Source organism: Podarcis pityusensis, assembly GCF_964106645.2.
Source record: "Podarcis pityusensis genome assembly, chromosome: 7".
Lineage (NCBI taxonomy): Eukaryota > Metazoa > Chordata > Lepidosauria > Squamata > Lacertidae > Podarcis > Podarcis pityusensis.
The window spans coordinates 38,838,036-38,854,470 of NC_138031.1; the positions used below are offsets into that span (position 1 = coordinate 38,838,036).

The following is a 16,435-nucleotide window of genomic DNA, read 5'->3' on the forward strand; positions in this document are numbered from 1 at the left end:
AAGTGGCAGCTGGGCGTCAGGACCAGCCTCCCCGCCAGAGTGCAGCGAAGGGGGTGGAGGTTCCAGTGTATCAGGGGAGGCGGCTCCGGCAGTAGAGAAAGGAGGGAGGTCGGAGCAAGCCACCCTCCCGGAAGGGGAGGGGAGTAGTGAAGGGAGTAGCGTAGCTGTCAAAAGGAAAGTTAGAGGTTGGGCGCGCACGCCAAGTTCAAATGTAGAGGCGCGCGGAAGTACAGGGAGCCCGGAGGAGGGGCCAGGTCCCAAAGCCCGCAGGAGGGGGCAAGAGCAGTCAGATTCCGCGTCGGAGGAATCCAGGAGGGGCGAAACCCCAGCGGGCAGAAAGACCCTGCGGAAAAGGAAAGAGAGAAAGAGGTGGAGCAGCGCAAGCCTCTTAAACTGGTACAGGGGAGGGACGGATTCAGAGGGGACTTCAGCGGTCTAAGCCTAGCAGACGCAGGGCTGCGCGCCTCGGATCTGAAGCAAACAATGAACTGCAATAAACACTTTTGTATATAAGAAAAGATAGGCGTTGGTCTTTTGTGAGCTGAGACTTGAGGCAGCCCTGACAGTAAGTCCCCTCTCTCGAAACTGCAAAAAAAAAATTTTTTTTTTTTTTTGCAAAGCTCACAAAGTTTGGCAGACATGACTACTGAGGAGCAGATAACGACCCTGCAAAACGCAGTCGCTGAACTCTCCGTTGCAGTACGGGTCTCTCAGAAGACAGTTGCCGAAGCAGAAGCGCGATGCCAGGATCTGCAAGCCAGGTGGGATCAGGCGTGCAAACAGGGGTTCCCGGGGTCCAGATCAGAGGGAATCGGTCTCGGACGGAGGGGGGGCAATTTAGTAGCCCACTTCGATGGGAACCTGAAGCATTATCCCAATTTCAGAGCAGACGTCCTATACACGCTGCATTTGCTTCGAAAAGACTTCAAAGATGAGGAGGAGAAAGTAGGCTTTATTGTGTCCCATTTGCATGGGGAAGCTAGAACCTGGTTACGCAATTTGTGGTGCGAAGATGGTCTTGCCCGCAGGGACTCTGACGAATTTATCAAAGCCATGGACGCTTGCTTCCAATCTACCATTGACGTTGATGTGGCGCGCCAGGAGATGCATGGATTGCGGCAGGGCAAGGCTACAGTGCGTCAGTACCATTCTCGCTTTTTTGCATTGCTGAATGTGCTGGGCTGGGAAAAGGACTCCCTGGCAGTGAGAGACTTGTTCTGGGAGGGGCTTCATGGCTCAGTAAAAGATGAGCTGGCTAGGGGAGACAGACCTCAAACCCTAGCAGACGTCGTGCAGAGGGCACTCACGATAGGGGTGCGCCACGAAGAACGGCCTTGGCACAGTGAGGAGGGGCGTCACGTCCGCCCACCAGCTAGAGCGCCTCCTTTTCTTCTTCCCAGGGACCTGGGACGTACAAATCCCTCGCCTATGCTGAAGGGAGGGGAGGAACCAATGGAGCTGGGTCGTGCAAAGGCTCAGTCAGCTGCCGGAGCCTCAGCGTCCGGAGCAGTCAAGGCGAAGCCTCCTAGAGGGACCAGGAAGTGTTACATCTGTGACAGTGCACAGCACATGGCTAAAGAGTGTCCCCAGAGGCTTCAGAAGCACACTGCAGCCTTAGCAACAGTAACAGGGGAAGCGTTCCAAGGAGAACAGTTTCAGGGAAACGAGAATGCCTGGCTGGAAGCAGAGATGCTGGGGCTCCGCCAGGCAAGTCAGTGAAGCAGTCCCCAGCGCTTTTGCAGCCTACAGACCCCTTACCACCCAAGCCAGTGGTGCAGCTCACTGCTACTCTCCAGCTACCTAATGGACTCACCCTGGAAGTCCCCATTACGATTGACTCAGGGAGCAACGCAGACTTCGTGGGGATGCAGTTCATCAAGCAGCATCGCATAGCGCTACTACCAGCCACGCTGCCTCTGAACGTCGTCACGGTAGATGGCAGAAAGTTGCTGGGTGGGCAAGTGGTGCAACAGACGCCACCCATGCTGCTGAAAATTGGGAATCATCGCGAGGTCATCAGTTTCAATGTCACCCAACTGTCAGACACGCCTATAGTGTTAGGCATGAGTTGGCTGGATAGACACAGCCCATCATTAGCGTGGTACCAGCGGCAGCTCACCTTTGGCTCGTCCTACTGCGCACAACATTGCATCCAGACCGGCCAGGAGGAGGAGGGCCAGGAGGAAGGGCAACAGTTGCATCTAGGCATGGTGCAGGCAGTGCCCCACAAGTACAAGGGGTTTTTGGAGGTCTTCTGCGAAAAGGAAGCTGACCAATTACCACCCCACCGGCCCTACGACTGTGCAATTGACCTCTTACCAGGGGCGACGCTGCCGACTGCGAAGCTGTATTCCATGTCTGAAGATGAGATGCAGGAACTCCGGGAGTTCATAGATCACAATTTGAAGCGGGGATTCATCCGAGAATCCAAGGCCGTGGGGGGCAGTCCTGTGTTTTTCGTGAAGAAGAAGGACACGCCCCAAAAAAGGCTCATTGTGGACTATAGGGCCATCAACTCGATGACAAAGCCCAAGGCCTTCCCCATGCCCAAGATTGACGACCTGCTCGCGACGGTGAGGAAGGGGAGGATCTTTACCAAGTTGGATCTACGCGGAGCATACAATCTAATACGCATGAGGGAAGGTGACGAGTGGAAGACGGCCATGTTCACGCCGCTGGGCACCTATGAATACAGAGTTATGCCGTTTGGTCTCCAAAATGGCTCCCACTGTTTCCAAGCATTCATGCACCACGTGCTAGCAGGACTCCTCTACAAGAAGTGCGTATGCTTCCTCGACGACATTCTGATCTTCTCAGAATCGCAGGAGACTCACGAGAGAGACGTAAAGGAGGTCCTGCAGAGGCTACGGGAGCACAGACTCTACGCCAAACTGGAGAAGTGCCAGTTCGACGTGACGGAGGTGGATTTCCTGGGCTACCGGCTGTCCGACAAGGGACTAGCCATGGACAGCGCCAAAGTCCGCGCGGTGTTGGACTGGAATAGCCCGCGCAATCGGAAGGAGGTCCAGAGGTTCGTCGGTTTCGCCAACTTTTACCGCAAGTTCATCAGGGGTTTCGCGAAAGAGACGGCAGCTATCACGGATACCCTCCGTTCCAAGAAGAAAAAGTTCACCTGGACGGACCAGGCGGAGCAGTCCTTCAGGAGACTTAAGAGTCTCTTCGCGTCCGAAGACCAGCTGCTACACGTGAATCCCGGCAGGCCCATGCGGGTTGAGACTGACGCATCTGACAGAGCAGTGGGGGCCGTCCTCTTGCAGGAAGATCCGCAAGGGAACTGGAGGCCCTGCGCTTTCTATTCCCAGAAGCTCAGCAAGTCGGAACAGAACTACACCATCTGGGACAGGGAGTTGTTGGCCATCCACACGGCTTTCAAGGCGTGGCGGCACTTCCTCATCGGAGCCAAGCACACCGTGCAGGTCCGCACGGACCACAAGAACCTAGAGTATTGGCGCACGGCGAAGCTCCAGAGCCAGAGGCACATGAGATGGGCGGAGTTCTTTGCGGATTTCGATTTCCGGATAGAGTATATCCCGGGAGACAACAACGTCATAGCGGATGCGCTCTCCAGGAAACCGCAGTACCTCGAGGAAGCGGCACCAGTGGCAGCCAGGCACATTTTCGCACCGCAAGCGTGGGCGTGCGCTTCCGCCGCCGTGGACCTGGACGCGGTACGACGCGCGCTACAGACGGATCCGTTTGCACAATCCAAGATGGAGGAGGTGCGAAGAGGGACGGCAAAGGACGGCGACTTCCAGATACGCGACGGCCTGCTGACCCGCAAAGGTGCTCTCTACGTGCCGGGAGACGATCTCCGCGCGAAGGTTTTACAGCAGTTACACGACGCACCCAGCGCGGGTCACTTCGGCAAAGAAAAGATGGCGGACTTAGTAGCCAGAGACTTTTGGTGGCCCCAGATGCGGGGAGAGGTCGCGGATTACGTCGCCAGGTGTGACACTTGTCAGAGGTCCAAGCCAGTGCACAAGAAGCCAGCGGGATTGCTGGAACCGCTGGAGACGCCACTACAGCCGTGGGAAAGGGTGGCGCTGGACTTTGTTACTGATCTGCCCAGTTCGCGGGGCAAGACGGCGGTGCTTGTGGTTGTAGATCTGTTCACCAAGATGGCGCACTTCATTCCTTGCGCGAAGGTGGCAACAGCGGAACAGACCGCCAAGCTGTTCATAGACCACGTGTTCCGGGTGCACGGCTTACCGCGGTCCATCCTGTCCGACCGGGGTCGCCAATTCATTTCCAGTTTCTGGCAGAAGCTCCTGGGCATCCTGAATGTCAAGATCAACTTAGCGTCGGCGAGACACCCGCAAACCAACGGCCAAGCGGAGAGGGTCAACGCCATCATGCAGCAGTACCTGCGATGTTACGCCAATCAAAAGCCTGCAACTTGGGTGGACTACTTACCGATGGCCGAGTTTGCCTACAACAACACGAAGCACGCGTCAACGGGGGTGACACCGTTCTTCGCCAACAATGGGCGACATCCCAGAACCTTCCCGGCGTTGGAGACAACGACGCAGGGGGAGTCGCAGGGAGCTGAGCATTTAGCAGCAGAATTGCAGGAGGTCCACGAGGAGCTACGACGGCACTTGGAACTAGCTAAACACGCCTACAAAGTGCAGGCAGACAGGCACAGGAGGGCAGGAGAAGACATCCAGGTGGGGGACTGGGTATGGTTAGCAGCCCAGGCGGTGCCGGCCAAGTCGTTAGCTAAGAAGAAGCTAGGACACAAACAGCTAGGGCCATACCAAGTTGAGGGCAGGATCAATCCCGTAGCTTTTCGGTTGACCCTCCCAGAAGGTTCCCGAATGCACCCGGTCTTTCATAGGTCGGTGCTTACACCCTACAAGGCCCCACACAGATTTCAGGAGCCAGGGACGGCACCAGACCCACGTAGAGAGTCACCGGGGGGGGGGAAGTCACCGAGGACCCCGACACTCAACGAGGTCACGGAAATTCTGGACTCGAGATGGGGGGAGGAGGGAGTGGAATACCTCCTCGCCAGGGAAGGTACCCCGGCCAGCGCCAACAGTTGGGTGCCAGATTATGCTCTGGAGGAACCTCTTCTTAAAGACGAGTTCCATGCACTCTTCCCACACAGGCCCATGCCAGCGGAGTATTTTGACGACTGGCTTTTTACGCCCACACTTTCAGGCAGCACCTTCCGGGGGTTCTCCTCCGCAGAGGAGACCACGCCGGAATCGAGCCCTCCAAGGGGATCGTGCTCGGGGGTGGACACGGACCGCTCTTATTGGTGGGACGATCAACCAGAAGTGGGGTGGCGAAGGGGACCTTGGCAAGCAGCATCGCCTGAAGTAACAGGGGGAGGGAAGGGTTTGGATGTGTTGGGGGAGGACCCCGGTTTCGAGCACGCATACACTGAACTGGAAGCAGAGGAGATCGACGTCGATGAACTGTATCCAGCATCTACCCCCGCTACAACGGAGCTCCCGGAACCTGCGCCCGAGCAGCGGGAGGGGGGAAGGGGGGGCTTCGAGGGGGGGATGGATGTCAGGGGTTCAGGGACAGAGGCACAGGGTAGGCAGGAGATGGAGAGCGATGGGGATGAATCCCAGGACAGCGAGGAAGAGGATGACAATGACTCAAGAGATTCCATGAGTCTTTCCAGCGAATCAGAGGATTCCCAGAAGGGGGCGCCGGTGGTCAAGGCCAGGGGAGCCCCAGGGGGGACGTGTCAGGAGCAGGGGGCCAGCGGGGGATCCCAAAGTGGCAGCTGGGCGTCAGGACCAGCCTCCCCGCCAGAGTGCAGCGAAGGGGGTGGAGGTTCCAGTGTATCAGGGGAGGCGGCTCCGGCAGTAGAGAAAGGAGGGAGGTCGGAGCAAGCCACCCTCCCGGAAGGGGAGGGGAGTAGTGAAGGGAGTAGCATAGCTGTCAAAAGGAAAGTTAGAGGTTGGGCGCGCGCGCCAAGTTCAAATGTAGAGGCGCGCGGAAGTACAGGGAGCCCGGAGGAGGGGCCAGGTCCCAAAGCCCGCAGGAGGGGGCAAGAGCAGTCAGATTCCGCGTCGGAGGAATCCAGGAGGGGCGAAACCCCAGCGGGCAGAAAGACCCTGCGGAAAAGGAAAGAGAGAAAGAGGTGGAGCAGCGCAAGCCTCTTAAACTGGTGCAGGGGAGGGACGGATTCAGAGGGGACTTCAGCGGTCTAAGCCTAGCAGACGTAGGGCTGCGCGCCTCGGATCTGAAGCAAACAATGAACTGCAATAAACACTTTTGTATATAAGAAAAGATAGGCGTTGGTCTTTTGTGAGCTGAGACTTGAGGCAGCCCTGACAGCAACAAAGGTATGTTTTCTGCTAAACCAATATAAAACACCAGCAATACTGTTTCATTATAAATGTGCACTCAAAATATTCCTATTTAAGAGAAATGAGTTGTTAGCTTTAATAGCTGGTAATACATTTACTAAGCCCTCTATTAAAACAGTTTGAAAAGAGAAAGCGTTTTTCTAAAAACATGTAGGCTGCAATGCAGTATTGTCACCTTTAGAACTATATTGCTAAGCCATTTGGAGGTTAGAGCATTATTAAACATAGGCTCAAGTCCTAGAATTCTAGTTTTATTTGTACATGACTATTGTAGCCTTTTATTTGTTTGAAAATAATATCTATATTTGTTTGAACAGAGAGAATCTGTCACAAGGTTTATGTCAGGAGTGGGTAGAAAATTGAAACTGACCATGATCTGTCACCTGGGCATCTAGTACCTAGTGCTGGTTGCTATGATTTTCTTGCAAGGAAAGTTGGTCTGATCAAGCAAGGCATTTATTTTGTTCTTGATGAACAGTTTGTGTGTGTGTGTGTGTGTGTGTGTGTGTGTATGGTGACTTGACAAAGATTAGGTTGACCCTCATTTTTAGCTCCTGAGTATGCATACGTTATTTGCAAATCAAAATGTGTTGAACTTTCAAACTTTCAGAGAAACTTGAGATGGTGTTTTTTAAATAAATAAATAAACAGATAGTGTTATTGTTTTAAATAGCATTAGTTCAATGTGGCTTATTCTACTCAGTTCCTATGACACTGGACAGTATATGATACAATATTGATGTTCATGTTTAATAGCCTGTAATAAGGTTATCAGTTAGGCATGTTACTTGACTACAATTGCCATAATCTCTACTCACCGGCTAAACTGGCTGGTGCTGAGAGTTGCAATCCAATAACTTCTGGAGGGCATTGGTTACCCCTGAATTAGGGTGAGGCCAGATCCTAGTCATCATCCCCATGAGCTGAAGGAGTTCAAATGAGGAATCATTGTTTGTATATAGATTTGTAGACTTCATATGCATTTCACTATAATTTTTCAGGTGGATTAATTTACATGCCCATGGAGCTGTAGTAGTGAGATGCATAACTTTCCCCTCTTTTCCTCATTTTCAGAGCAAGGCAGCACTCCAGGCATTAATTCAAAGACACCAGCAAATTCCTGGAAACATCTATGATGCTTTAATGGAAAGATTTCACAAAGAGAAGAAAAAACCCTGAAATGAATTATTAGTAAATTTCAGCAGTTTTTTCTCTAATCAAATGTATAAACTTTGTCTCATATAACTTCAACAATTCCTCCACATTAACATTGAGTATAAATGATCTGCAAAAGGACGTTATGTACTGAAAACAGAGATGATTGATGTACTTTTGTAACCCAATAAAATATTTAATAAAAAAAAAAATTGAAAAAAAATTCGGTCTGTGTCCACACGAACTCTCTCATCTGTGACCATATATCAAAATAATATTTCATAGTTCTTTTCTCGTTATGATTTCATTAATGTGCACCCAGTTCCATATCTTCCATTTCCTGTTGTGTTTACTGTGGTTTTCCATCCTGATTTTTTTAAAGCCCTTCCATTTACACTTCTTCCATTCTTTTCCCACAAAAATCCCCAGTCTTGAGGTAACACCTGGCCAGAGTTTTAGACTTAAATACCGTATTTTTCGCCCTATAGGACGTACCGTCCCATAAGGTGCACCTAGTTTTTTTGGGGGGGGGGGAGAATTATTTTTTTCCCCCAGGCACGGGGCTGGGGTGGGGGAAGCCCAAGCTTCCCCCAACCCCAGCCCCCAGAACAGGCAACTCTCCGCAAGCCGTGGGAGCCCAGCGCCGGGCTCCCGTGCCTTGCGGAGAGCTGCGCCCAGCCTTCGGCATGCAGGCAACTCTCCGCATGCAGGCAAATTTCCCCCCTCCCAGGCGCGGGGCTGGGGCGGGGGAAGCCCAAGCTTCCCCCGACCCCAGCCCCCAGAACAGGCAACTCTCCGCAAGCCATGGGAGCCCAGTGCCGGGCTCCCGTGCCTTGTGGAGAGCTGCGCCCAACCTGGGCGTGCTGAGCTCAGCTCGCCCAGCCTTCGGCATGCAGGCAACTCTCCGCAAGCCGTGGAAGCCCGGCGTGAGCTCCAATGGCTTGCGGAGATCTGCACGAAGCCTGGAAAGCGAGAGGGGTCTGTGCGCACTGACCCCTCTCGCTCTCCAGGCTTCAGCGAAAGCCTGCATTCGCCCCATATGACGCACACACATTTCCCCTTCATTTTTGGAGGGGGAAAAGTGTGTCCTATGGGTCGAAAAATACGGTATATAAAATTTTGTATTTTCATGATTCAGTTATCCATTTTTCAATTCCATGAAAGGGTTTATGTACATGTGAGGATGTGTGTTCTAAGAAAGTGTGTGTGTGCGCGCACAAGAATGTCATTTTATGCCTTATGCATTTAAAAGCAACCCTTAGCAGGAGGGATATGTGTGGAGGGGTGGGTTTGGAAGTCTAAAAAACATGAGCCTTGCTGGATTCAAAAAATGAAGCCCTTCTAGTACAGGATCCTTTATTCACAGATGCCCAAGGGAAGCCAGCATGCAGTTGAGATGCATGTGTATACAAAGCTGTCCTAAGAGAATACTGAGGCCATGGCCAGAGTTAGATATGCTGGGTAGGAGGCATGGTACCTGTGCTTTTGAGTGTGAGCTTATTGGTTGCCAGCCATGGTGGTTGCCAAGCATCAAATCACCTGACATGCAACAGCCCAAATGCTATTGCATATTGGCAGTGGCAGGCACTGCAAAGAGCAGCTGCCACGTGAGAACTGAGCTTACCTCCTCCTCCCATTCAAAAAGTGCCTGCCTGCCCATTGCTGAACACATCAGTCCAGGATGTGGCACAAAGTGGTCAACACATCGAGAAGAGGGACAACTTCTGCTCTGCTACTGGTATACCTATTCCTACAGGAATCTTTTTATCACTGGCTGCCTTGCCCTTTGAATCAGTGGTGAGTTGTGTTTAATACCTTCAGATTCTCTGTAAACTGGAAGAGCAGGCTACTCAGAGGTTGGTTGTTCAGATAAAAGGCATTAGAAATGCTAATATTTATGACAAACTAGCTCCTTTGATAGGAAATTTGCAGAACGCTAATAACTCTTGACTGTTAGTCCCATTATATAAATATATGAAGGGTAGTTGTTTTGTGGTGGTAGGGAACAATTACTGCTTACACCCTTCTGCCTCTGAGCAGATTTTCAGGGGGGTTTCTATCACTGACTGAAAATGTATTAATTGCTGGTAAAAAAAAACTAGAGATGTGGTTTGTTTATTTTTTAAGATTTATTTTTTCAAGTTCTGGTCAAACTCAAACATGCTGGATTTTTCTGGTGAACACCAATATGCTAAAGATTGTAGAAGGGGTCCCCCCCCCCAGAAGTGATTTTGAAACATTTGTATTGCACCTTCATCTGTGCTCTCAGAATACTGTTTTTCTTTTTCTGGAACAAGATCGCAGTTAAAACTCAAAAGCAGACATGCTTTCTATTATCGGATGAGGAAAGCCTTTTAACACATCACCGTTGCATAATTTTTTTAGCTCTACTACTGTGGTTTTGTGGACATAAATATTTGCAGGTAAGAACTGAGAATATATAGATGTTATTTCTTTTTCTGTAAAGAAATTAAGTCTGGATCCTGAGAAAAATTGTGGGTGTGTGGAGCATGTTTCAAGGGTGGAAAGCAATATGATGTAGAAATTTATTGTCAGTGATAATTATAACTGACATATAAATTAAATAGGCACACCTTAGTGATCATTCTAACTATCAATAGATATCAATGTCACTTTTCAGCTTTGTTGCAATACATAGAAATGAGGGTTTCGTTCTGACTGCTTTTTAAAAGATATACCGTATTTTTGCTCCATAAGATGCATCCGACCATAAGACGCACCTAGTTTTCAGAAGAAAACAAGAAAAAAAATATTCTGAACGAAACAGTGGATGTATGATTTTTGTGGTTCATGCTGTGGCCACAAACATGTGATTTTATGGTGAGTTTGGGGTAGCCCAATGCAAAAATCCTGAGGATCCATGTGGATCCGTGCTTTGTAACCATGTTTTTGCGCCATTGCGGCCCCATGCAACAGTGGGTGCGTGATTTTTTGGGTGCAGGCTGTAGCCATGGACATGCTATGTGATCTGATGGTGAATTTGGGGTGACTCAATGTAAAAATCCTGAGGATCCATGGGCTTTTACCTCCCCCCTCTCAGGCAGCCTCCTTTATTGCTAACATCCCTTATCTCGCTTCCGATCGCTTGCGATCAGTGGCTTTGTTTCAACACCCACTTCCCTCTTTCAAAAACCAAGAACACCATGATCTCCTTTTCGCCCCTGGGCAATTCGGCTCCAGGGACCACACATTCACTCTATAAGACGCACAGACATTTCCCCTTACTTTTTAGGAAGAAAAAAGTGTGTCTTATGGAGCGAAAAATATGGGTATGTGTATTTTCTGTTTATTTCTAAGTAAGCAATGTTATATACAAAAAGGACAACCAATAAAATTAAAAAGTTTGTATTTTTCTTTGGCATAGGAGGTTAGTCTGTTGGTCAAGATTTTTGACCGAAAGAGGGCCATGAACGAGGTGGGGTTTCATTTCAGGAAGCAAGGGGCCCAATGATACTTTGTGCCCAAGAAACCCCAGAAATCTAGAGGCAGCCTTGGGTTCAGGACTAAATGAACAGTTTCCTGTTCACTTACTCCCAAACCCCAGCTGTCTGCACAATAGGTCAACTTATTCTATAACACAAGATCAGTGGTTCCCAATTAGGGGTCCGCGACACCATCCCCTGCCAGGGCCTTGCTTATCTTGGTAATTACACAATGAAAGCCACAATAATGATCCACGGATCACTCAACCTCTGCTTAGAGAAAGAGGGCACTGCGCTTACCTTTCCAGGGGCTGCCGCCACCACCGCTTCTTGTGTAGCAGGTAGGCAGAGTGAGCTCGTCTGCTCCGCTCCCTGGTCCACAGGAGCACTATGGGGGTGGCAGTGACAGGAGGAAGAGGCCGAGTGGCGACGGCTCTGCCAATCAAATGCCATGCCTGGTTTACCTCAGCGCGGCGCGGGGAGGTCTCTACCAATCAAACACCACTGAGGTAAACCAGGCACGGGGTTCGATTGGCAGAGCCCCCGCCACTCGGCCTCTTCCCACCGTTGCCATTGCCGGGAGTCTCGGCTTTGTAGAGGGTTCTTAAATGGCCAGGGGGGTGGGGGTGGATTTAGGACCCAGGCGGGCCTGATCCGCCCCGGTGACTGTACTTTGACGACCCCTGTTCTACTTGTTTTCAATGACTATCAAGTTTAGAGGACTCTTCCACTGCTTCTAGGTTAAGGTTACTAGATTTTTTTCAATGAATCCGTGGACACTTTAAATAAATAAATAAATCACATTTGTGACGTTGATGCTGCAGCGATGGCGGTGGCAGAGGGGCGGCCACTGCCTTGACCTCAACCGCCACGTTTCCCCTTCCTCTGAGGCTTCTATCTCCTTTCTCCATGATCCATGAGCCTGGGCAGCCCCTGAGTTGTTGGTTCTTCGGTGGTGGTGGTGGGGGGAAGTGGTGTGCGGTGGGTCAGGCATGGAAAACGGAGGGCTGAGAGTGGCAGCAAGGCTCGGGCAGCACAATGCCTCCCTTCTCACTGGAGCAGCCCCAATCCCATTCCTACCTGCGTGCAAGCAGGAGGGGGCGAGGATCCCTCAGCTGGGAAGGGAGGCTTCCCATTGCCTAACTGAGCGACCCTCCCCCCCCCCCGCCACCGCTTGCACGCAAGGAGGAGTTGGGAAGCTGCTCCAATAGGCAGCATGAAACCTCCCTTCACAGCTTAGTTGCTAGGGTCAGGGAAGGTGGAGGCAGCATCTTAAGAGCCCCTGCACCACCATCATATGGGGACTTCCGAGCAGCTCCTGAAGCCAGCCAGAGCCAACTGCTCTGGGGTGCTGAGACAGCTGCTGCTGCATTTCCCAGGGATATTAGATGAAATCCGGGGACATTCCGGGGATGGAATTTGTCCGGGGACTTATTCACAAATCTGGGGGCTGTCCCTGGGAAACGGGGACATCTGGTAACCCTATTCTAGGTAGGGTTTCAAGTGACTCTTGGCTTATGAGTTTTGGATTCATGTCTCATCTTGGAAGTCCAACAGGGGAAATACCTAAGCAAATTGCCACGTTTAGCACAACAGCTTCCTCTCTGATGATTTAATTATGTACTAGGGCTGGGCAATACGTTCTTTGCAACATTGTGATATTCTTCTTCTTTGGTGATCACTCATAGTCGAGTAAGATTCTCTTCCATAAACACAGTTTTAGCAATGAGTCCATAAGTGATTGTGGAGGCCAATTCTGGATCCATACTTCCTTCCACAGTGGGGACATTGGTTCACAGGCAAGAGTTGATCACGGTGTGGATTTGCCAAGTGCTCCTTCCTCTTAGCACGTTTCTCCCTTGCGTCCTGAGTTCGAATGTCTTCAAAGCCCATGACACCTTTGGTAAAGGCTGTTCTCCAACTGGAGTGCTCGCAGGCAAGTGTTTCTCAATTGTTGGTGTTTATACTACATTTTTTTTAGATTTGCATTGAGACAGTCTTTAAACCTCTTTTGTTGATCACCAGCATTACACTTTCCATTTTTAAGTTCGGAATAGAGTAGTTGCTTTGGAAGACAATAATCAGGCATCCATACATGACCAATCCAATGAAGTTTATGTTGAAGAATCATTGCTTCAACACTGGTGATCTTTGCTTCTTTGTGATATATCAGCAGCTAAATACCTGTATATGCTGATATTTATCTTCAAATTTATCTTGGCTGCTGCATCTGAGATACATGGCCCAGCCCTACACGGTGAGCAAGTCCCGATGCCTCTTAAGCTCAAGTGCGAGTCGAGGAGCATTGGGGCTTCACTGAACTGCTCAGCTGTGGGGTAGAAGACGCCTCCTACCCCACAGTTGAACAGCTCCCATGCCTAAGAAGGCATCCTGCCCCCCAGCTGAGGGAGCCTGGATGCTTCTCTGGCTTGCACCTGAGCAGGAGAAGCACTGGGGCTCCCTATATCTGGGGGTGGGGTGGGGTTGGAGCCCTTTAACAGAGTCCCCACCCTGCGGACTAGTGCAAACCATTGGCAGGGTGGGGGGTTCACTAAAACTGCTAGTTTAAGGCACGGGCAGCTGTGTTCTCCTCAGCTGAGCAGTTTAAAGAAGTGGAGGGAGAAACAAGCTGTATCAGTGCCTCACCGATGCAGCTTGTTTCTCACTCTGCAGTAGTATGGGGGCAGAGTGGGGTGGCAGCTTCACTTAGTGGTATATCTCTCTGGTACCAGTGCCACTGGAGGGAGTCAAGTACGTTGGAGGTTTCACTCATGATATATTGCCGAGTAAAGCCACCATCACGGTCTGCTCCCATGCCAGTCCTGGGCGATGCATCAATGCATCGCTCAGGCCTATGTAGTGCAAAAGGCAGCCTGTGTGGATTTTTTTTCTTGTTTTCTGTGGGAAGCTATGTAGATACATTTTGGGTGGGAGGAAACAGATATACGGCAGAATCCTAATAAATGCAACAGTTTGTTCTTATCGGGTAATCAGCAATGATAAAAACCTCACTCCAAATAAGTACTGTATTTGACTAATTAATCTCTTTAAGCCAGAGATGAAACCTGGGCACAGAAGGACTAAATAAGTTGTTGTTGTTGTTACTACTACTACTACTACTACCAACATTACAAAATTCCAGCTGTTTTCTACTCAGTCTTCACCAATACTTTATCAAGCCCTGACCAGGCCTTCACCTATGTCTTGAAGGTGCAAGATCCCTCAGTCAGCAGAACCATATGCTACAAAGTTTTGCTAAAATGTACCATCTCAGATTACAAGTAGGAAATAATACAGTGGTGCCCCGCAAGACGAATGCCTCGCAAGATGAAAAACTCGCTAGACGAAAGGGTTTTCCGTTTTTTGAGGTGCTTCGCAAGACAAATTTCCCTATGGGCTTGCTTCGCAAGACGAAAACGTCTTGCAAGTTTGTTTCCTTTTTCATAAAACCGTTAAAACCCAAGGTGCATTGCTTGAAGAGGTGCAGTTGCAACTTGACTTCGAGGAGCAACACATAGCACGCGGTGTGGTAGCCTTTTTTGAGGTTTTTGAGGACTTTGCTGATTTTTGAAGCTTTTCCAAAACTTCTTTTGCAGCCATTTGGTAAGTTAAACTTTTAAAACTTTTTTGGGGGGTTTTGGATTTTGGGTTGGGGTGTTTGGAATTCAAGGACTTGGTGTTGGGGAGAGGTTTGCAAGAATCTGGGAGCTTGTGTGGTTTTTTTCTGCATTTTTATGATTTTTTGTGACCATTGGGACACTCTGCTGGTTTTTTTTTTTAAAAAATTCTGGGTTTGAATTTCTGTGTGGTGGGTGGCTGGGGGAACAGTTGAGGAGGGGTTTGCAAGAATCTGGGAGCTTGTGTGGGGTTTTTTTTGAATTTTTATGATTTTCTGTGACCATTGGGCCATGTTGTGTTTTTTTTAAAAAAAATTATGGGTTTGAATTTCTGTGTGGTGGGCGGCTGGGGGAACAGTTGGGGAGGGGTTTGCAAGAATCTGGGCGCTTGTGTGGGGTTTTTTTTGAATTTTTATGATTTTCTGTGACCATTGGGCCATGTTGGTTTTTTTTTAAAAAAAAAAAATTCTGGGTTTGAATTTCTGTGTGGTGGGCGGCTGGGGGAACAGTTGGGGAGGGGTTTGCAACAGTTGGGGAGGGGTTTGCAATTTCTGTGTGGTGGGTGGGTGGCTGGGGGAACAGTTGAGGTTTTTGAAGACTTTGGTGATTTTTAAAGCTTTTCCAAAACTTCTTTTGCAGCCATTTGAGGATTTTGAAGACTTTGGTGATTTGCAACCATTTCGTAAGTTAAACTTTAAAAACTTTTTTTGGGGGGTTTGGATTTTGGGTTGGGTGTTTGGAATTCAAGGACTTGGTTCTGGGTTTGAATTTCTGTGTGGTGGGTGGCTGGGTGCTTTTGAATTTTTTGGACGTGAAGCACTGATTTTTTCCCCCCCTGAGTTTACGAAGGTAGGAGCTGTGCTGCCATGGGACCCAAGAAGACTGCTGCTGCAGAGGCCGGCGAGAGGAAGAAGGAGAAGGTGACGCTGGAAATGAAGAAGGAGATCATCCGGAAGCACGACGGTGGAATGCGTGTGACAGACCTCGCCAGGGAGTACGGCAGGAACCCATCAACCATCGGCACCATCCTGAAGATGAGGGAGAAGATCCTTGCGACTGATGCAGCCAAGGGAGTCACCAGGATCGTGAAGAACCGCCCAGCTGTTCTGAAGGAGGTCGAGAAGTTGCTGCTCATCTGGTTAGAAGAGAAGCAGCGTGCAGGGGACACAGTGACTGAGGCCGTCGTTTGTGAGAAGGCCAAGGCCTTGCACACAGACCTCGTCCGGGAACAGCCAGGAACCTCAGGCGAGCCAGAAGTCTTCAAGGCAAGCAGAGGTTGGTTTGACCGGTTCAAGGCAAGATCTGGAATCCACAGCGTGGTCAGGCATGAAGAGGCTGCCAGTTCTGATGTTCCTGTGGCTGAAGACTTTGCAGCGGAGTTTCTGGAGGTTGTGAAGACGGAGGGCTACGTTCCACAGCAGGTCTTCAACTGCGACGAGACTGGGCTGTTTTGGAAGAGGATGCCCAAAAAGACTTTCATCACACAGGACGTGGCACATGACCTTGCGAACACTTTTGATACGACGGTCATGTCGCCTTTCAGGGAGGTGCTGAAAAGGCGGATGAAGCAGCAGACCATGGACAGGTTCTTCAGCAAGAAGCAAAGAGTGGAAGAGGAACCTTCTTCGAATGGTCCCCCAGAGTCTTAGAAAATGTACTGTACGTTTTGTTGATTGTTAAATGTTTTTCTGTCATGTTTAGAAACTTAATTTATTGTTCCTTCAATTTTTGAAATGCTCTTTACAGTATGTGTGACTTTAAAGAGCACTTAATAAACTCTTGTTGTACCAAATTTGGCTTTGTTTGGACTTTTTTTGACCATAGGAACGCATTAATTGAATTTCAATGCATTCCTATGGGATTTCGT

General features: G+C 49.8%; 2 protein-coding genes across 2 annotated transcripts in view; one reads left to right on the forward strand and one right to left on the reverse strand.

The window, feature by feature from the left end:
• LOC308481794 (uncharacterized protein) overlaps window positions 1–16,435 on the forward strand; it is a 91,404-nt gene that overhangs the window by 52,525 nt on the left and 22,444 nt on the right. The window lies entirely within an intron of this gene.
• Window positions 1–16,435, reverse strand: part of LOC308481346 (DGAT1/2-independent enzyme synthesizing storage lipids-like) — a 203,987-nt gene that overhangs the window by 27,122 nt on the left and 160,430 nt on the right. The gene's annotated exons all lie outside the window — the stretch shown is intronic.